Genomic DNA, 22,955 nt, shown 5'->3' with positions numbered 1-22,955 from the left:
ATGATGGGAAGATACATTCATATGTGCTGGTAAGATAGGCCCAAGTGTGTTGTGCCTTGAAAGTTGTGCTAAGGAGTTTGGATTCCAACTGAAATTAGCATGTATGTGGTGCCCAGGCTAAGACTTTTATTTGAAACCTTAATGAATACAGCCTGGAAAAACTGAAATTTTAAAACCACAAGTAGTTTAATGGAACTCAAAAAGTAGAAACTTAAATTTAAAAAGTACAGACTTCTGTTTCTTAGGAAACGATCTGAATGAGTCTTTATACTACAAAAAATGTAAAGTAAGTGTGGCTTTCTAAAATGGAGATATTATTAACTCCAGAGGCTAAGATCCTCTGTAAGATAAGGGAAGAGGTGACTACTGATGGTGCAGAAAGAGCTGCATCTCTGCAGATACGTTTCTCCTAGAAAAATGGTTTCTTATACCCGCTGGCAGATATATGTGTTCTACTTGGATGGGTGTGTTCTTATTCAGGCGATGTTCACAGGAGACCAGAAGGCAAAAGGGTGGGAATGGTGAGCCGGAAATGACCTCACCTTCCCGAGGGGACTGGTTTGGGTTTGGCAGTATTCAGTCTGGACTGAACTTCTGGTCTCCTGCCCATGGTATTACTGAAGGTTGGTTAACTCAGAAAGTACTATTATAAGACTGCTGTGTTATAATGTGGGTGCCCAGAAATACACCTGTGGGGAAGGGCTATGTTTCTCTTGAAAGGAGTGAACTTCACTGCTGTCAGTCACCCTTGGAAGAAGTAGATCCTAGGACAGGAAATAAAGATTGAGAAGGTTAATCTCAGACTAGAGAGGAGGAGAAGCTCCTTTCTTTCACTGAAACTCGAGTAGTGGGTCTGGCCATGCTTGGAGTAGTACTTCCAAAGATGCGTGTGATGACTTCTTTGTAGGCAGGTCAACATTTAAGCAACGGTAAGTCAGCATAGATTCAGAGAAACCATATCTTATATTAGCTGTCAGTTCTCTTCCTGTGCTTCCCCAAACCTTGAGTCAAGTTCAGCTTAAGCGAGGTTGTGGGGAATGAAGAATGGTCTGGGACATGTTTGGGTCCTAGTGAGGAAGGGCAGAGCAGAGCCCCTCCCAGAGGCCAGTGTGATGAAAGCATTATACAAAATGCCATGTGCCACAGAGCAGCAATCCCTGGGTACCATGGGCAGCAGTGGTGGGGGCTTGGTGGCTTCGCAAGGAAATATTGTTAATAGACATGGGACGTCAGACACCCCATAAGGGATTCTCTGAAATAGCTGGGAGAAAGTCTACAGGAGCAGACGGTGGCCAAAGTCATAGTTTAACAATTTAATAAAAATTGTTGGGGTTTAAGTAGGTTATGATAAAGCAATCCCATATTCCCCTTCCAAATTTGGAGTGGACAGAGATTTAGACATAGGGGTCAAAATATGAAAATGTCAGCATATTACCACTAGCACTGACTTGGATGTTACATACAAACGTGGCAAATGACCAGACAGGAGACACACCAGCTCTGATGGGGCAGTATTCCTTGGGGAAAACACAGAGACAGGAACAGTAACAGGTGTGTGGGTCCCCACTGCCCTCTGCCTTCTAGGGCAGAAGACAGTGATCAGTGGAGCCAGACATCAGATTCCAGGAAACAGACCCTGACTCTTAGGCTGTGAAGTTTAAAGCTACGTTATTAAAGAAACAGCAAGCCGTCCTCTGGAGTGATTGGTGGTCAGAGTACAACACAAGGTTCTGGAATGGTAGAACCTTGGCCCTGGCCCCTCCCCTTGCATAATTGGGATTGGGGGATGGGTCCAGGCTTTGCCTCTGCAGCTGTAGCAGCAAGGCTCATCCCTGGATTCATGACTGGGGAAGTACCACCTTTCTCCTGGCCTGTTCAGGAGACTAGATCCAAGCCTAGAGATTACCTGAGATTGGCTGCTTTCAATCCGGGGCTGTAACTTGCTTCCTTGGATCTTTGCAACCACCTCTTTTTCTAGAAGGCTGATTGGTAAGAATCAGTCTTGGACAAATTAAGGCATACCTTTCTGAGTCTCACCCAGACAAGCTTTCTGTGCTTTCTTCCTGAGTTGATCTCACTTTCCCAGAACTGCAGGCCTTCTTGGGCAGGGGCAGGGACTGCCTACGTGAGTTTACTTGTTGGTGGAGCAGAAAATATGTGCGTCCTGAGGCAGGATACTATGAAAGAGAATACCCAGAGAAGGCTGAATTGCAGTCTTCTCCCAAATCATCAGTCAGCTTGGTCATTCACCTACCCTTGGGGAGGGGGAGTGAAGAGTTGAGAAGCCTTCAGAAAAACCTTCCACTGATGCTTTTCCCTCCTGGGGAAGGGATATAAGTTTCTTGTCCTTTATGGAAATGTCCAGCAGCTCTGAATCAAAAATGAACTGGATCTAAAAGTTCTAGGCATGGATGGTGGTGGTTCTACAACAATATGAGTGTATTTAACGCCCCTGAACCATACACTTAAAAATGGTTAAAATGATCAATTTTGTATATGTCTTACTATTGTAAAACAAACAAACAGACTGAATCTAATCCTGTTTTTGGTTCTGTTATGCTTTGTTTTGATAATATATTCACAAGGTTTTAAGTTTAACAAATGAAATGGCACCTCTGTGGTCTATTTCCTAGCCAATCCACTTTCTTCTGCAGAGGCAAACAGTAATACCAGCATTTTGATATTCTTCCAGAGATATTTTATGCAGACCCAAGCAAATACTTAAAAAAATTTTTTTGACACAAGTGGTATCAAATCTTACACTGTTCTGCAATTTGCTTTTTTAGCTTAATGAAATTTCTTCAGGAATGTTCCGTATCAGTATATCAGAGTTCCAACATTCATAGCTACCTATTTTGCCAGTGCATGGATGGTTCACAGTTGATTTAACTAGTCCTCCTTTGTGGTGCAAATCTAGATGTTAGTATTCTTTTGCTATTCCAACGCCAAAGGGCCTCTAATATGTTTTATTTCTCACCTATATCTACTCAGAGGATAAATTCCCAGACATGGAATTGTCTAGCCATGGTTTTAATAGTTTTTAACATAGGCAAACTTAACTCTAATACTCTTGAGTAGATATTGGAACTGAGTAAGAACTCTATAATCTGACAAAGGCAGCCAGAAAAGTGGTGATATGTATTCCACTCATAAACCATCGCACCACACGTTTGTACGTGTACTAAAGTGGGAAAACCATCAAATGAACCCCAAGAAAAAAATGTCCATTTTCAAAGAGAAACTCTTTCTGACAGAGGTCTGGCCAGTCTATAATATAACTACTTGACTACACAGACGTTTTCTTTAAATAATTTCTTACATTTTTCTCAATGTAACTTCCTTCATATTTTTTTCTTTTTTCTTTTTTTTTTTTTTTTTTTGTGGTACGGGACCTCTCACTGTTGTGGCCTCTCCCGTTGCGGAGCACAGGCTCCGGACGCACAGGCTCAGTGGCCATGGCCCACGGGCCCAGCCGCTCCGCGGCATGTGGGATCCCCCCGGACCAGGGCACGAACCCGCGTCCCCTGCATCAGCAGGCAGACTCCCAACCACTGCGCCACCCGGGAAGCCTGTTTTTTTTTTTTTTTTGATGTGGACCATTTTTAAAGTCTTTATTGAATTTGTTACAATACTGCTTCTGTTTTTATGTTTTGGTTTTTTTGGCCACAAGGCATACAGGATCTTAGGTCCCTGATCAGGGATCAAACCCGCACCCCCTGCATTGGAAGGTGAATTCTTAACCACTGGACCACCAGGGAAGTCCCTATTTCCATACATATTTTCTGTTTTGTTCTGTAAAAATTCAAGAATCCCATCAGGTTAGCCAGAGAAAGTGATTACCTGCTATGATAGGTAAGAAAACAAAAGGACAGAGGTCAAGAGAAGTTGCAACTTGTTTGATGTCACCCAGCAAGTTAGTGGAAGAGTCTGGATTAAGATCCAGGTAAATCAATCAATCAATCAATCAATCCAGGCCAATAGCCTAATTCTGTGCCCTTTCCACTAATCTATATTGTACTGCTGCTCCAGCTCTCCAGTTCTCAAAAATAATGGAACTGCCTGAACTTACTGGGCTCAAGAGAGGTCTCAGCTTATGCACAGCCAATGACTGCCTCTCTATTTATGACTTTGTCCTGTTGCTCCACAGATGCTGAAGATGAACAGACAGGATCTCTCAGGAATAAAAGATATCTTCAAACAAGGGAGATCCAGAAAGGCCTCTGTCTTCCAGGCTTGCCTACAGCCTTACGTGGCTCACATGCCAAGATGGGAAGAGGTAAGTCTGAGCTTTGGTTGATACCACTACCCAGAAGGAACCAGAGGGGAATGAATTCTGCACAGTGGGGAACACTCTTTCATATTATATGCGCTAAAATGCTATGAACTATTTAAAACCCTTCCCATGCAATGCAACGCAGGGTGGCATGGAAAAGAGCAAAGAACTCCAGCATTGCAAGCCCTTCTGGGGTCACCAAACAATAGGCATTGTATTGATGGGAGTTACTCTGTGTGTATATATACAGTCAACAAGAAATGTACTCAGTCTAAACTTTAAGCCGTAGTAAACATAGCAACCAAGAATTCTTCAAAGTTAGTATTTCTAACCTTGGTCTATGAAAGCGTCTATTCCTAGCGCCATAACAAGCTACTCTCAGATCTCACTGGAATAACACAAGAAAAGTTTACTTCCCACCTGTGTCACAATGAGGTAGTGGTTGTATGGGGGAGAGGGGGCTGAACTCCTTGCGATCACTGAAGAGGTGACATCATCACCTCTGCCGCATTCCATTGGCCAGGGCTCAAAGAATGGTTCCCATTGCTTGGGAGGCTGGGAAATGAGTTTTCCACTGTGCTCAGGAGAAAAAGAAGAATTTGGGTAAACACACAGCAATCTCTCTGCTTCGTCAACATAAACGGGCTCAGAACTTAAATGGTAAAGGAGACAGAAGAGGGCACCAAATAGATTAGAACTGGGACAGTGAAAAGAAAAAAAGATCTCAACAGAATTGCAGAGATATTTGTCTATAGACAAATCTCTGGTAAGAAGGATGTGGAAATTGATTCCAGAACTAGGGTGTCTATTATTGATAGCTTTGGGACTGTGTAACGAAGTGCACACAGTTCTCATTTCATAGTTGGAGTCAGTCATTCTCAATTGGCCATTTTTGTTGTCTTTATAAGGTCATGGGTTAAAGAACCCTACCGGGTATTTCTAACATGAGGTGTCTGGGCAGGGAGAGTCTTGCTGACAGCTGAGTCAAGATTCTGGGCCCAGGGCACAGAGCAGGAAGGGGTTCACCTTCAGGATGGCCACCCTGGGCAGGCCTATTCCTGTCTGCTGTGCTACACACTTCCCTTCCATCCTGGAGAAACTAGTGAGCCAGCAAGTATCAACCGCAGGGTCCCTGGCAGGGTTATTTTGAAATCACACACCATGACAAATCTCAGGGAAGTTACAAAACAAACAACAATAACCAAGGCATCCCAGCTATTTTAAAAAGAGCTGGAGATTCATTACTTCAGGCCCAAATTCCTGTGAGCTTGGCAACCACTCCATTCTGAAACGAACATCCCTTTCCCAGCCGCGATGTTTAAAAAACACAGCTAAGCTCTATTCTCTGATGTATAAGCCTTCTCTGACCTCAGAAATGTGAGTGTCTATGCGGGAGGGCCCATGAGAGTGGGTTTATGAGAATATGTCTGTGTTAGAGTGTTTGTCTGGGTGATTGTGTATATTTGTGTTACTCGTGTACCTGCATGTGTGTGTTTGCATGTTTGTGAAATTCAGACCAGGACAGAGGAAGGCAACTCAAGTGGCTCCAACTTTTACCTTAAATCTTGTGAAATTCTAGTTAATTGGCTCTGAAGAGAATTAGAAACCCGCAGGTAACTGATATTAGGGCTGTTAAGAACTTCCCGGAAGACCTAACCCTTGCTGGCTCTGTAATCACAAGCACCTGCAAAGTTCTGCCTGGCTGAGGAGAGAGCAGGGTGCACCTGGCAGCCAACATCTGCTTGGAGGAAGGAAGACAGGGCTCCAACCCTGAGCAGAAGAGGGCCATCCCCTCTCCTGTGCTCTGCTGTCACACTCAGGTGCACTGTGCGTGGGTCTGCCTGTCAGTTGGCGCTGAATCCTACCACGCTGTTCCAGGTCTGACTATCTTCTCTGTGTTCCCAAAGACCTGCTGCCCCTGCCTGTGTGCACCCAGGAACACTCTGGTTTCTATAACAACAAACCCCATCCCCCCAGAGTTTCCTCTCGCTCTGCGCAAGGCCACCTGCCAATCTGTGCTGACTTCCCCCAGCCCTCAGCCTGGCCCCTCCAGACGTGCTGTGCCTGTCCCCACCCAAACACCAGCACTGAGCATCTGTGTTTCCCAAGAGGGCAAAGAGGGAAATGGAGACTCAGTAAATGTCAATAAAAGCAGAGCTTCTCTAAGTCATTCTGATCTTGGCACAGTTCGCATTTCCTCCAGTACTGCTTTATCTAGGTTCTTGGAAGCTTGCAGTGAGACTAGGAAATCGGCTGTCAATTGGCTTGTGGTGATGTTTTCTCAATAATCTTTTTGAAGGGCAGTTGAATTCAAGATGTTTTCAGATCTAGAAGCAGAATCATGCTGTATTTATGGCCATGATACCTTTTGGTGGAGTTGTCTTTTCATTTGTAGGGTTTTTCTCAGAGTCCAAATTGGGGGAAGGAAACAGGTGAGGTGTTGCTCTGTGACCTTGCTGCAAACTGGAAGGAATCAGGTTTGCACGCTCAGGGCTTAAGGATTGTGATTGTTGTTTTGTGACTGGATTCACATCTGCAGTCATCCTCATAACCAGAAGAGCCGCTTGACTAATGTGTGCCGTGAAGGCACGAACACAACTGGCTATTCTAAAGCAGAAGCGGCGGCTCAGGGCACTGCAGGTTTAATAAGCAATCGTCCTTACAGCTGTAGGGCCCGGCGTGAGCATCAGTCCTCTGGGTGAATTCGGGGCTAGTTCCTTCCCTACCAATCTTGGTTGCTAAGAGCAGGTGACCTCACAAACTATTTTAGCAACTTTTACTGCTGGGAATCATTCTCTTGGGAACCTCAGAAGCTGGCAAAATAAATCTTTGTACTCTGTTTATATTCTGACAACACTGACTAAAAGCCTCTCCTTTGAAGAGAAAAGGCTCATCCCAAGCAAAGGCAACTGATGGAATAGATTCCCCTTGTGTGGCGTATGAATAATAGTAATTGCGTAAATGTTGATAAGTTTTACAGGTTCCAGAGTCCTCGCATGAGCTCCTTTTCATTTGTTGTTTGCAGTTACCACATGAGGGAGGCAGGGCTGACCTTGACTGGCAACCCTATCAGCAGCTCAGTGGGATTAAATGACTTGCCAGTGTCACACGGTGAGTCGTTGGCACAGATTGCAATGCAAACATTCGGACAAATAAGTTAGCTGGCTTTCCATTCTGCCATGACACTAAACTTCGAAAATAATCCTGTGGATTTTTTAAAAAATGTAACGGCCGCTCGTGCCTAAGCCCCTGGAAAATTCACAGGCTGATGAAAGGGGTCCATTTTGGTGATGCAAGTAAATACCAAGCTGCTGATTTTGAGCAAACGCAGCCAATGCAAGTAAACATGATATTTTCATGTATTCATCCATTTGAAAGAAATCCGATGGCAGGAATTTGCTCCCAAATTCGCAGATTTTCGCATGTGCCAGCATCTGTACAAATGCGTGTCGTTCTCTGCAACCTCCATGCCCATAGGAGGAGATAGATTCCCTGAGCATGAAGATGAGACAGGGCCTTAGAGATAATTTTGCGCCACCCGTTCTACAGGGAAGGGAAGCAGCTTCAGAGAGCAGTGCCTTACACAAGGTCACACTGTTAAGAAGTGTCAGAAGTCAGACCAGAGCCCAGACCTTCAGACACCACAGTCAGTTTGGAGTGACGCCTCTGAGCCCCTGAGTGGTTCCAAGTCACTAAAATAACCACTAAATTATGCTCAGGGCAGTACTTAAGCAGATGAGTGCAGTCAGGCCCTTTTAGCAGGATTTAGAGCAACAAAAGTTGGAATCAAAGGCCTGCAGCTTGTTTGAGGTTGTTCTGACAGTGGGTCTCTCCAGAGGGCAGGCTCACTGGAAATCACTCTCAGCTCTGCTTTGCCTTAGAGCCTCGGCATTGGTGTGTGAAGCCAGGGCTGGCTGGTGCCTGGTGTGGTGTGATGGTGGGGACAGGGTTTGGCCTTGGGCTCCCTGTGCTTTCCACATGGCTTCATTTATCAGCCAGGACACAGTGCGAGTCCCAGAAAACCAGGCCAAAACAATTGTGACCAATGGCACAAGGGGTGACGGTGTTTATTCAGGGGCTTTCTCAGAAGGCTTTCCAAATAGTCCATGGGGAGGTTTATTTTCAGACCTCAGTCCAAGACCAAAGCACTTAGAGTTATGTCAGCCTCTTTGCTCAAAGTGTCCCTGAGCTGCTTTCAGCAAGCTTCTCAAAGAATCACACAGACTTAGCGACTTGAACTGTGTCTCTGAAGGAATGGTCTGAGACCAGACTCAATAGCAGACTTTCCTGTGCGTCTCTGTACAGGGACTTAATCAGATAAAATTGTGTTGAGGGCTGCTCCGGTGCTGTGGTAGATGCCACGTGTACTGCTCTGACCCCTACCTGAGGACCAAGGCATGTACCCTCCCCCGCCAGGTGCCAGGAGCGTTGCCCATGGATGACCCACAGCTGAGTCCCTCCCCAGGGATTACCTTTCGAGTATCACTCAGGATCACAACCCCTTCCCAGGGAACAGCCTGCATCTGATAACTGGTCATTGTCAGGGGTACAAAGGATCGGCCCCTTTGCTCAATTCAGGATATGTTTGCAGGGCTACCCCGGCTCCAGAGCTCCCTGTGGGATTGGCTAGGGCCTCTGTGCTGCTGCCCTAAAGTACGACCCTCTCTGCCCAGGCCGGCTTCACTCACGCCTGTATGATGTTGTCCCCCAGAGCACTCCCAGTTAACCACCTACATGCAAATCTTTGTCCCAAAATATCACACACACGCACCCCGCCCCCTGCCTTCTTTGGGGCCAGAATCTTGACCCTTGTCAAATGGCCATCAACCTCTAGGCCATATCAACATGCCTAGAAATCTTCTTTTATCAAGATAACCAAAGAAATCTGCATTAATTTCCTGTGGCTGCTGTAACAAATTACAACAAACTTGGTGAATCAGAAGTGGGAAATCAGTTTCACTGGGAGCAAATCAGGGTGTTGGCAGGGCTGGGCTCCCTTTGGAAGCTCTAGGGGAGAATCCATTCCCTGCCTTTTTCAGTTTCTAGAGCTGAATTCTTTGCGTTCCTTGGCTCAAGGCCCCTTCCTCCATTTCAAAGCCAGCCACAGAGCATCTTGCTTCAGTGGTCACATTCCTTCTTATTCTGTCATATCTCCCTCTGCTTCCCTCTTATAAGCACACTTGTGATTGCAGTTAGGGCCCAGCTGGATAATCCAAGATAATCTCCCCATCAAGAGCCTACAGTTAATCCCACAACAAAGTCTCTCTTGCCATATCTGGCAACATTTACAGATTCTAGGGGTTAGGCCTGGATATCTCTGCAGGCCATTGTTTAGCCTGCGCAGAATCATAGAGTAAACCCTGGGGGACACACATTCTGATTTTGATTTGTACTCTGTAGTTGTTTACCTGAAAGTGAGGAGGCCCCCAGATCTTCCTTTTGCAATCCATTTGCTACTGTCCCAACTAGCCTGGTCTCAGCTAGGAAACCTACTTCTTGATTCTGGCCTTTATTATGAAACAACAGTAATTCTTACTTGCTAATGCTAGAACTTGTTCTCTGTTCTTTGTCTCTCTCTTTCTCTGTCTCTCTCTCTTTTTCTTCCTTTCTAACCATCTAACCCACCTAATTTTGCGTCTGCAGTCACCCTCGTGGTTGTGTGGTCTATGCTGGGATAACATTCTTAGGCATGCTATAGCCTGGGGTGTGGGAGGGGAGTGGGATAGCAGTTTAAGCCTAATTGTCAGATTCCTGTCAATTCCCTAAAGCATCCTCTGTTAGTAGCAACTTGGGATGATACCATATGACCCTTCAGGTAGGGATTTGAAGAACAATCCTCACATAGTCATTGACCAGAAATAAGGCTGATCTGAAATTTTGTTGGTTCCAAGAAATCCTCTGCAATCTCATTTCTTCCCTTGCCCCTAATTCTTTTAGCATATTGTTTCTACCTCTTTTATGGACCGTGTATCTTGGTCTGTATATTTGTCTTCCCCACCAGACTGTGGGCTTCTCTTTTTTTAAGACTTTTTTTAGAGCAGTTTTAGGCTCACAGCAAAAATTGAGAGGAAGGTACAGCGATTTCCCATATAGCCCCTGCTCACACACACATGTAGACTCCCCCAAAATCAACATCCCCCACCAGACTGGTACATTTGTTACAATCGATGAACCTACACTGTAAGTCCATAGCCTACATTAGGGTTCACTCTTGGTGCTGTACATTCTGTGGGTTTGGACAAATGTATAATGACGTGGATCCACTACTGTAGAGTAGTTTCATTGCCCTAAAAATCCTCTGTGCTCCGCAGACTTATCCTCCCCACCCACAGCCCCCCAAATCCTGGCAACCACTGGTCCTTTTACTATATCCATAGTGAGATCCTTTTTTTCATCTCTCTCCCAATAAGCCAATTATCCAGGGTCATCCTGGGAGAACATGGCCTCTGCAGAAGATCCCTGCTATCTGAAGTCCATGAAATGGCCTGGAATCCCAGCAGCCCTGTTTATGACATGTGCACAGTGAGAGGCGCCGTCATCCAGTGACGTCTTGGCAGTCAGAGGGAGCTTGTGACTGTCACCTGTAGACATGACAGCCAAGCATGTGACCTTGGAGAAAGCCCTTCAGATGGGTCTTTCCTTGTTGCATTTATATTTAGCTCAAATGAAAAACTGCAGTTGTTTTCCTCAGTGGCAGGTACCAAACAATAGCTAAAAAGGCTAAGGAATAATTGATACCATTCTCATTAGGACATGTGGTCCTTCAATTTGGGACCACATCTCTCTGACAACTGACTTTCCTATACCTGCCCCAGGGAATGTGCACAAATGTTTGTTGTATTAAACTTCACTGCAGAAGACTCAGAGGGAAAAGGCTTGAATTCTGGTTCTTAGCTTTGAAAAAATGTTTCTATATTTTAATATTTTAAATTAAGAACTATTTCAAACATATCAAAAGGACAGAAAATAAAACAGACCACCATATGGCTACCATCCAGATTAAACAGCTGTTAATATTTTTCCATTTACTTTAGGTCACTTGTAACAGAAGCCAGATTTAAACAAACAAACAAACAAACAAACAGCTAACTACCCTCCCCACTCCCCTTTCACTCTATCCCTTCTTTTCTTCCCTCTGTAGAGGTATCTCTGCCTCAAGTTGGTATGTGTTGATCCCATGTATGATTCTGGACTTCCACTAAATATCTATGTCCAAAACAACGTTTACTATCATTTTATGTACATTCAGAATTTACTTAAATGGCATTATGTTGTCTATATTCTTCTGCAGCTTACTTTTCTCACTCAACAATGTATTTTAGAGACTTGTTCAGGTTGTATTGATACAGTGTAGACCTTGTTCATTCATTCTAACCACAGCCTAGTACACCACAGTTTCTCCATTTCTCTATGGAGGGACGGTTAGTTAGTTAGTTGCTTTTCTGTGGTTATTGCAGTCAACATGGTTGGGGACGTATCTTTGTGCACGTGTGCATTATTTCTTTAGTGTAGACATCCAGAAGCGGGATTGCTAAGTCATAGGGAATGTACTTCCACCTTTCCTCAATATTGACAGAATGCTCTCCCAAGTGGTTATACCAATTCACATTCTACCAGATTAGAAATTCCTACTTTCCTGCAACTTCACCATGTGAGACTTACATTTTTCCAGTCTGATAGTATGAAAGGCACTTTATTGTCTTAATTTACATTTCCCAGATTACATATAAGCTTAAGCATTTTTGTATGTTTGCTAGCAGTTGTGTGTGTGTGTGTGTGTGTGTGTGTGTGCGTGCGCACAAGGGAGATGGAAAGGGAGAGACCAGTTCTAATCCTTTGCTCCTTTGAAAACACTGGTTTATCCTTTTCTTATACTTTTGTAACTGTCCTTTATTTATTCTAAAGTTATTATTTGAATTGCAAATAGCTTCTCCCAAACTGTATCTAGCCTATTTATTTTGTTTACATTATCCTCTGTTGTAAAAAACTTTAAAATTTTAATGTAGTCAAAATCATAAATCTTTTAAAGATTTGTGGGTATTCTTTATTTAATAAATCTGTTCATGATTCTACATCCAAAATATTCTCCCATATTGTTTTCTAAAAATTCTAAATTTTTGCTCTTCACATTTAAATTTTTGTCCATCTGGAATTTACTTTTGCTTATATGGTGAAGGAGGAATCTAATTTTATCTTTTTCCAAATAGAAAGTTAAGTGTTTCAGCATCTCGTAAGGATAGTCCAGCCTTTCTCAGTGTTTGAAATGCCATTTCTGTTAAATACAAGTTCCCATGCATAAGTGGGTCAGTTCTTCGTCTCTTTATAACATATCCTCAGTCCATTTGTCTATCCCTGCACTATAATGTAATTTTAACATTATTATAGCTAATAGCTACACTTAGTAGTTGGTACAGTGAGTCCCCTCATTCTCTGTCCTCCAATTTGGTTTTTTGTTTTCCAGCTTTACTGAGATATAGTTGACAAATAACATTTTTAATTTGTACAACGTGGTGATATATATATATTGTGAAATGATTACCACAATAACATTAGTTACCACGTCCATCACCTCACATAGTTACCATTTATGTGTGTGTGTGTGTGTGTGTGTGTGTGTGTGTGTGTGTGTGTTGAAACATTTAAGATTTACTCTCAGCAAATTTCAGGTATACAATACAGAATTGTTGACTTTAGACTCAAATTTGTTTTGACTTCCATTAGTCCTTACTCTTCCAATATTTTAGGTTTAGCTAGATGATTCATATGGAACATGCTATTGGAATTGATACAGGTAGTGCATCTAAATAGATTAATATGGGAAAATGTTGCCATTTGTATAATATGGAGCTTCCCGGTCAGAAATGTGATCTCTCTCTCTCTACATAGGTCTTCTTGATAAATGATACATTTATATTATTTAATACAGATTTATATGTTTCCCTGTAAAGATGGTATACATTTTTGTTAGCTATATTATGAGGTTTTTATAGTGCTTGCTACAGCTGTAAATAGTATCTTTTTGAAAACTACATTTTCCAACAATTTGTTGCAGATGTTCAGGAAACATTTTTAAAAATCAATTTTAAATTAGGCAACTTGTTAATTCCCTTATTTCTTTTAATAGCTGCCTATTCTCTTCTCTTGGATTTTTGAAGATAGTATCCACAAATAATGATTCTCTTATTTTTTCATTTTGAATCTTTATTCATTTTATTTCTTCTTCTTGTCATTACTTCATTGTCTAGGACTTACAAAGTACTAGGGAATAAGGGCTTTTGAGAATAGTCATCCTTGTCTTATTCATGAACATAAGTGAAATTATTTTAGAGATACACTGAGTATAACTTCTACTGTAGATTAATAGTAGATAAGATTTCTTGGGTTATTCTTTTTATTCCTAGTATGCTAAGAGATTTTGGTTATGAATGGGTATTGCATTTTATCAAATGCGTTTTCTGCATCTTTTGAGGTGATCACGTCTTTTTTCTTATTTATCATGTGTGTAGCAAATTACACGAATAGCTTTCCTATTGTATTCTATTTCTAAGCTTCATTTCTTGAGTAACCCAGAGTGGCTATGATGTATTATTTTAACACTGCTAGGTTCAGTTTGCTAGTTTGATTTCAAAATTTTGTATATTTCTCGTAAATGAAATTCTCCTGTATTTCCCTTTTTTGTAATGTTTCTTCCAGTTTCTGTTGTCAAGGTTATATTACTATCACATAATGAGTTGGAAAGCATTTCCCCTTTTGCTTTTTTCTGGAACAGATTGCATAAGATAGGAATTCAATTTTCCTTGAAAGTTGGGAGAAACTTACCTGTAAAACTCCCTGAAGTATCAGCTCTTTTTTGTGGATAGATTTTTAAGTTACTGATTAAATACTTAAAAAGCCAAGTCTATTCAGCTTTTCTTTTTTTAAAAAAAATTAATTAATTAATTTTTGTCTGAGTTGGGTCTTTGTTGCTGCGCGTGGGCTTTCTCTAGTTGCGGCGAGCAGGGGCTGCTCTTCGTTGCGGTGCGCAGGCTTCTCATTGCGGTGGCTTCTCTTGTTGCAGAGCACGGGCTCTGGGCGCGCAGGCTTCAGTAGTTGTGGCACGTGGGCTTCAGCAGTTGTGGCTCGTGGTTCTAGAGCACAGGCGCAGTAGTTGTGGCACATGGGCTTAGTTGCTCCGTGGCATGTGGGATCTTCCCGGACCAGGGCTTGAACCCGTGTCCCCTGCATTGGCAGGCGGATTCTTAACCACTGCACCACTAGGGAAGCCCTTTTCTATTTCTTTTTGAGTTATATTTTCTGGAAGTGTTTCCATTTCATCTAAAATATCAATATTATTACAATAAAGTCATACATGGTAGTCTCAGGACTTGGACAATTTATATTATATCTATGGTTACATCTTTTTTTTTCTTTCCCAGAATGGTTCATTTGTACCATCTTTTTTTTTTTCTCCTGATCTTTTGCCTTTGTTGGCCATCTCAGTTGTTTGTTTTCTATTTTATTAATTTTTGCTCTTATCTGTATCTTCTTTCCTTTGTCTTTTCTTGGGTTCATGCTGTTATTTCTTTTTCTGACTTCTTTAACTAGTATGTTCATTAATACTCAAACTTTCTTCTTTACAGGTTTCTGTATATATGTGTGTAAATATATATATGTGTATATATATATATGTATATACATATAAAATCTCCATAATTTTCTCTCTGATTGTACTTCTTTAGCTACATCTCACAATTTTGATATGTAGTTTTTCCCTGGTCATTCAGCTCTAGATACTTTAAATTTTCCATTATGACTTCTATTTTAACCCATTAATAATCCAGAAGTGTTTAAATTTTTTCAAACATATGGTTCCTTTTTTGTAGTTACATTTTGTAATTTGTTTCCAATTTAATAGCATTTTGAAAGGGAATGTGGTCTGTATGATATTGATTCATCTGTTACTATATTAGATACTTGCTTTGTGGCCAAGTGTGTGGTCATTCAAAAATAAGTTCAATGTGTATTGTCTAACTGTTAGATATAGGAAATGTCATGTTGAAGTTATTAAATGTGTTTTTTAAATCTTTTATAAGTTTACTAATTATTTTGTTTGCTTGAGCTATTTAAGATTGAGCATTGTGTTAAAATATCTCATTATGATTGTGGATTTCTTGATTTTTTTCGCCATTGTGGTCATTTGTGGTTCATATATTTTGAGACTACCTTCTTAAAAGTCAGCAATTTCAGAATGCTTTGATCTTTCTGATAGACAATTCCTGGCCTGTCTGTATAATAATTCCTCCTTTGTTTCCACTCCTTCTTCTTCTGGGAACTATATCAGGTCCAGGGGATACTGCCACCATTGCCCATACTGCATTCCCACTGTTCTAGGATTAAGGTTTAGACCCTACCTCTGAGAAGCTTTTGCTAACTTTTACTGAGGTTTGCAGCCACTGATGCTCTTTATGCTTCCACTCATGTACCCCCTTGCTTGAGGTCCACCGCCTTGGGGGAGCATTTCCCCTTATTTTGTGACTCAACTTTTAGCTATCTCCCAGTTTTGCTAAAATTGGAGGTCAACTTTTACTTTTTTTCTTCTTGTTGCTTTTGGATGTTTTCCAGGAAATACCAACTTTTGTTGTCATCTTCACACTAGAATTTTGACAGAATGAAACCTCAAGTGAATCAGTATCTTTGCCTGCCTCCTGAACATTGCCTTAGTCCTTTCATTCTGACCATTCTTTCTTGTATTATATGCTCGTTTTGTCTACTATTTCAGTTTTTATAACCCCCAAACAAATCATCATTATATTGCTTTGTGAACAGTGTTCATTTAGACTTGCCCGGATGTTTATTTATCAGTCTCTTCACTCACCTTTGCTTCTGGCTTCCTACGCCTTCTCTCAGAGAAGAAGAACTTTTGGAATTCTTTCAGTGGGGGGCCCGTGAACTAGCCAATTATTTCAGTCTTTGCTTACCTGATGATGTCTTTAGTTTGCTTTCACTCTTGAATTTTAGTTTAGCTGAGAATAGAATTCTAAAGGGTCAGTTATTTTCCTTCAGCATTTTGAAGTTATTGTTTTATTACATTTATATTATTGCTATTAAGAAATTAGCTAGCAGTTTAACCCAGTGGATTCTGTATTCACAACCAAACATTTTTTGATTTCATATCCTTATAAGTAAAACCAATTTTGAGCCCACACCTCTAGTGTGTATGTGTGTGTATACATGTGTATATATATATATATACTCTAATATATATACTGAATACATAAATATACATAATATATATTAATGTATATATTAATAAATTTACACATATATTAATGTACTAGTATGTACAAAATACAACATATATAAAATAGAAATGTAAAAGACTGCATATATGAAAGAAATAAGTTAAAATTTTATTTTCTTAATAATATAAAAAGCATTTTGCTTTTGCTAAATTAATAGCTATAATATATATTATATATATAATAATATAATATAAATTTTAGGTAAAAAATGTGGAAAACAAAAGGCCTCATAGTGTGCCTTGACTAGTTTCCAAGAAGTGTCATAATGAAGCACTACACACTGGGTGGCTTACACGACAGAAATTTGTGGTCTCACAGTTTTGGTGGCTAGAAGGCCAAGATCAAGGTATGGGTGGGGTTGGTTCCTTCAGAGGTCTGTGAGGAAAGGATCTTTTCCAGGCCTCTCTCCTGCAGTTTTTTTTTTTTTTTTTTTTTTTTTGCGGTACGCGGGCCTCTCACTGCTGTGGTCTCTCCCGTTGCGGAGCACAGGCTCCGGACGCGCAGGCTCAGCGGCCACGGCTCACGGGCCCAGCCGCTCTGCGGCATGTGGGATCTTCCTGGCCCGGGGCACGAACCCGTGTCCCCTGCATCGGCAGGCGGACTCTCAACCACTGCGCCACCAGGGAAGCCCTCTCCTGCACTTTTTTGGAAGTATTTGAACTGGGTAACCCAGTGGGTTCTGCACGTACAGATTCAACCAACCACAGATCAAAAATATTCAGAAAAAAATCCAGAAATTTCCAAAAAGAAAAAGTCAAATTTTCCATGCTTTGGCAACTATTTACATAGCATTTACATTGTATTTACAGCTAGTTACACAGCATTTACATTATATCAGGTATTATGAGTAATCTAGAGATGATTTAAAGTATACAGGAGGATTTAGATGTTACATGCAAATACTATGCCATTTTATGTAAGAGACTTGAGCATCTGCAGATTTTAGTATGGGAAGTGGTTGTGGAACCAATCCCCTGAGGATATCAAGGGATGATTGTACTACTTAATATGACAGGAATTCATAGAAGAGGAGAAAATAAATAAATTAAATGGAGACACTTTCTGGAGGAGGTGACATCGGACCTCATTCTTGAAGTGTAAGTTGTCTTCATTCTTTGTTAGGGAGGAGAGCTAATTTCACAACTCCCTCCCCTCTTTCTCTGGAGTTATATGGGAGAAAGAATGGTGTGGAATGACCAAGACACTCAGGAGGTCTCTCTGCCTTTTATTCCATGCAGTGAATATAAGTTGGGATAGAACTGATGAGGCCAGATGCAGGAAGTAGATCTAGGGGGACACAAGGAAGAACTTGCAGATATCCAGAGTGGTTCTCTAGTAGAAATTCCCCCACACACACACAGGTAAGGGCATGCCCAGGGGAAACTGAGGGGGAAGCCACAGAAGGGGTCTCACTGGGTAGGCTGTTGGGTTAGACCAATTCTCCCCACCAGGGAGAAACCTTGATGGGGTATGGGTGGGGGCCAGAGTAAGAGCGTTATGAATTGCAACACTCCCACTGGGAGAGAAATGAAGCCCCAACACAGGAAGGGGAGTTCCTTTCTAAAACCCAAACGACTGATGATGGGGGAAGCAAAGGTGCAGGGGGAGAAGATCCTTACTCTAATGAGGAAGGTCTGATTCCCCAGAGCAGAGCTTTGCGGCCATATTTTCTCAGAGCCACAAAGTTCAGGCCCGAAGCATAGGGTCAAGAATATGAGAATTTTGGCCCAAGATGAATAAACCTGGCCTCAGCAGCTGCCACTGCTCTGGAAATTCGTATGTTGAAAGAATGTGAGCACTTAAGACTATTCTAGTTCCAGCTGCTCCGCGGTATTAATAAAGGTCTAATTGCTAAAACCATGTGCAGTGGACATGGTGTTCATTTTCCTGACACATGGAAAATGTGGTTTGGAGGCTGAGCTGTCAGGCCCAAATCACCTCCAGACCCTGCCTATTGCTAGCACATTTCATCACCGGGCAGGACTTGCTAAGCTTGGTCGATGGCCTCATTACATCTATTTGTATCCTGACACTGGAGCTGACATGACAGGTTAGCATTCCTGTCAAAGAAGCCTGGCACGAAGCGTCCTTCCAGACCCATTTCCCAGGGGATACAGTGTGGACAGACTCCATCACATCATCACACCTGAAGACAAAGGAGCAGTTTGTCCAGCATTGAGATCAGGTTCCTAAGGTGTCCCCCAACTCTCACCAGGCAATTTAATATAAAGGATGCCACCTTATAACTAGGAGACAGTTAGACTTCCTGTGTAAATGGAGGTGGGTGAGGACGGTGGCACTGTAGCCACATGCTCTGCATGTCTGCAGGAACAGACGCAAATCGCCATGTCATAGGAGACAGCTCACTCTTCCAGCCCTGCCCCACCGGACCATACCCACAAATCATGGTGGCTATCTCTCTTCCAAATCTAAATATATTTTACTACCTTATTGCTTCGTGGTACCACAATGCATATTCACAAAGCTAGTCATAAACTGTCCCATGCTTAAAACCCCAAAGTCCATACATTTAAAAAAGTTTTTATTTTATATCGGAGTATAGTTGATTAACAATGTTGCGTTAGTTTCAGGTGTACCAAGGTGATTCAGGTATACATACATAAGTATCTATTCTGTTACAGAATCTTTTCCCATTTAGGTTATTACAGAATATTGAGCAGAGTTTCCTGTGCTATACAGTAGGTCCTTGTTTGTTATCTATTTAAAATATAGCAGTGTGTACGTGTCAATCCCAAACTCCCAATCTATCCTTCCTCCCAACCCTTTCCCCCCGGTAACCATAAGTTCATTCTCTAAGTCTGTGAGTCTCTGTTTTGTAAATAACTTCATTTGTATAATTTTGTTAAAGATTCTGCATATAAACAATATCATATGATATTTGTCATTCTCTGTCTGACTTAAAGTCCATACATTTATAATTTAATACTAGGTCCAGTTTTTTATGAGGAATTCCTCTCCCTAAATTTACTCATTTTTCTGGCTTGCGAAGGGAGTTCCTAGCTGGGGCTTCGTTCGTTATTGGGCTTTCCATGCAGGCCTGGGACTTCAGAAAGTTAAATGATTCTTATGAGAGGGTCCACACAAATACACCTTGCTGATTTATGGGCTCAACCCTGGACATTGACAAGCTGTATGACATAGTGATTAAGAGCCTGAACTTCACAGTCAGACCACCAGGGGTTCCATACTGGTTCCACCATTTGTGCCTCATGTGACCTTGGGCAAGTGTCTACAACAGCCTGTACCTTGGTTTTCTTATATGTAAATCACAAAAAAATAATAGTACCTCTGCATAGGATAAATGTGAAAATTCAGTAAGTTATCACATGTAAAGTGCTTTGTAATAAATGCCAGCCATTAGTATCGTCTCCACAGAAAGAATATGGTTTGATCAAATGAAGTGGGGTCCTGGAAGCATCCTCTGGAACATGAGGGTTCAGCTCCACATCTTCTCCCACAGAAGACCCAATAAACAAATGCTGGATTTGCACAAATGTTCCTCAACAGGGCTGTGCTGTTTCCAGTGTAACCAGTGGATAGTGGGCATGAAATGGTTAAACAGAAAAATCAAGTCTGGTTCCCACTCCTCGAGGAGTAGATGTTCAACACTGCAAAGCAGGAAGTCCAGCCTAGTAGAGGCTGTTTACTGTGGAAGAGTCTTGGCCCACGGTAGCCGGAGGTAGCTCAAAGAGAGACAGATACCTCTGATTTACAGTGAGCTCGGCAATGACCTGGTACAGCTGAGGACAAGCTGTCCTTTGGTTAAGTGGGCGGCAGGAATTTCGCAGAACATTTTTGGGGGGTTCAGCAGTGCCTGAACCTGTGCAGCAGCCAGCAGGGACATCTAGAGCAGTTAGGGACGAAGAATGTACTTTATGCCCAAGCTTAGTGGAATTGCTAGGAGAGACGATTGGTATGGTTCACAGGTCAAGCCAGTGATTGGAGCCAGGATGATCAAAGAGGATTCAAATGGCATCTGTGCAGAGATATTTTCTTGGAAGAGACTGTCACGCTCACCGTGTGAGTTCTGTGATGAGGCTCCCAGACCCCGAGCCACACTTATTCCCCAGCTGCCGGCACACAGCCTGTAGGGCTCAGTCCTCTCTGGAATTGCCCTGGCTGAGTGGCCTCACTCGTGGCCACACCCCTTCCCAGGACGGTCTAATCCAGTGCCTGTACCCATGCAGGGGTACAAAGGCCTAGCTCTTTTGCCCCAACTCAGGACAGCCCTGAAGGTATCTGTCCCATAGAACCCCTCACAAAGTCATCCCTTCCGTAGATGTGGACTCCAAGGGCACTGCCTCAGAGATGCTCTGCGTGCTAATCTCCACCTCAGAATCTCCTTCCTGGCAGACCTGGGACTTTCCCCTAATGAGCCGTGGTCTCCTCTGCAAGTCCCAGCATGACTGGGGCCGTGTGACTGGGCACTGCCTAATGGGAGGTGAGCAGAGTGAAGCGGCCCAGGGAGCTTTCGGTGGTGTCGGATTCAGTGTGTGTGCAGTGGTGCAGACATTACACAGAGGACACTTGCACGAGTGGAAGATAAACCTTCACTGCGTTAAAGCTCTGAGATTTGGGATTCGTTTTGGTTTGTGTGTTTGTTTTCTTACCAAACCCTAGCTTACCCTGTCTTATCTAATGCATTAGCCATACTCTTTGAAAACTTGTCTAATTCCAGAGGGAGAAGCCACCACAAACTAGTATCTGAATACACTATAAATATTTGTTGCTTGTTTTATGTCTGCTTAAGTTAACTGTTAAGGAAGCATAACATAGTTTATTCCATTTTGTAGATTTAGTCATTCCCAATTACGTGGTATTTCTAATGAATCCTTTTGCTGTGTTTATAAATTTTAGTTATTCTCAATGGCAATATTTCCAATAAATCCCCTTTTTTGGTGTACATTTATAAAGTCCCAAGTGAAATAAACACTTCAGGTATTTTAAAAAATAAATCTGAACAGAGAGGATCCAAGGAAAGTTACAGTCAATATTCTGATGCCCTAAATAGAAAATTCAAGTAAATATATACGCACCTGCTGATTGACTCTTTGAACCAACATTTATTAAGCATCTATTCTGTGTATCATGTGCTTGGAATATCGCTACATGGGAAGGGCTTCCTGGCCTCAGGAAACTCATTAGTCATTGTGAGAAGTAAACCGGTACCCAACTGCCATTGGGGTTCAGTGTGGCAGGGACATGCCAGGGTGCACAGGTGGCTAGAGTGAGGAAAGGAGTACCCAGCTTTGTCTGCGGAGGACTAGAGAAGGTGCCACACAGGTGACTAGAAGGAAGAGTTGGGGCTCACCGGGCACCTGAGGTCGGGGGGCAGGAATTCCAGGCAGAGACATTGGAAGCAGCACGGTGCATTCAGGACCTGACAGAGCTAGAGAGGAGACCTGGCAGGGCATGACAGCAGGAGTGGCAGGTAGGAGATGAGGTTGGAGAGCAAGCACAGACCAGATTTGGGGAGGTCTGTATGTGGTGCTGTGGGATTCGGAGTTTTCCATTTATTTTTTCCTTTATTTATTGCCGTATTTGTTCTAACCTGTTTAATTATTGCGCTTCTGTGCTCTAACACAGACACAGTTTTATTCTGAGGGGTAGAGTTTGTGGCATCATAAACTTCAGGCATCATCAGAACTGATTTCCCACAGTTCACACCAGTAAAAGTGAGACCCAGTGGTACATCCAGACAGTGGAGTAGTATTCAGCACTTTAAAAAAATGAGCTACTGAGCCATGAAAAGGCATGGAGGAAACGTAAATGCATATTACTGAGTGAAACAAGTTAATCTGAAAAGGCTACATACTGTATGGTTCCAACTATATTACATTCTGGAAAGGGTAGACTATGGAGACAGTAAAAATATCGGTGGTTGCCAGGGTTTGGGATGAATAGGCAGAGCACAGAGAATTTTTTTTTTTTTTTTTTTTGCGGTACGCGGGCCTCTCACTGTTGTGGCCTCTCCCGTTGCGGAGCGCAGGCTCCGGACGCGCAGGCTCCGGACGCGCAGGCTCAGCGGCCATGGCTCACGGGCCCAGCCGCTCCGCGGCATGTGGGATCTTCCCGGACCGGGGCACGAACCCGTGTCCCCTGCATCGGCAGGTGGACTCTCAACCACTGCGCCACCAGGGAAGCCCCAAAGAGCACAGAGAATTTTTAAGGCAGTGAAACTATTCCGTATGATACTGTAATGGTGGCACACGTCATTATATAATACATTTGTCTAAACTCTTAGAATGTACAACACCGAGCATGAACCCTGATATAAACTATGGACTTTGGGTGATGATGGTGCATCAGTTGTAACACATGTTCCGTCTGCAGAGCATGTTGATAATGCAGGAGGGGCTGCATGTTGGGGGGGGGCAGTA

General features: G+C 42.5%; 1 long non-coding RNA gene across 1 annotated transcript in view; it reads left to right on the top strand.

The window, feature by feature from the left end:
• LOC141276816 (uncharacterized) overlaps window positions 1-22,955 on the top strand; it is a 135,294-nt gene that overhangs the window by 15,279 nt on the left and 97,060 nt on the right. Inside the window, exon 2 of the long non-coding RNA XR_012326993.1 lies at window positions 4,148-4,276. This is a non-coding gene — a long non-coding RNA (uncharacterized lncRNA). The remainder of the gene's footprint in view (window positions 1-4,147; window positions 4,277-22,955) is intronic.

This window comes from Tursiops truncatus, chromosome 16 (assembly GCF_011762595.2).
Source record: "Tursiops truncatus isolate mTurTru1 chromosome 16, mTurTru1.mat.Y, whole genome shotgun sequence".
Taxonomy (NCBI): Eukaryota; Metazoa; Chordata; class Mammalia; order Artiodactyla; family Delphinidae; genus Tursiops; species Tursiops truncatus.
This window is presented reverse-complemented; position numbering and strand designations above follow the sequence as displayed.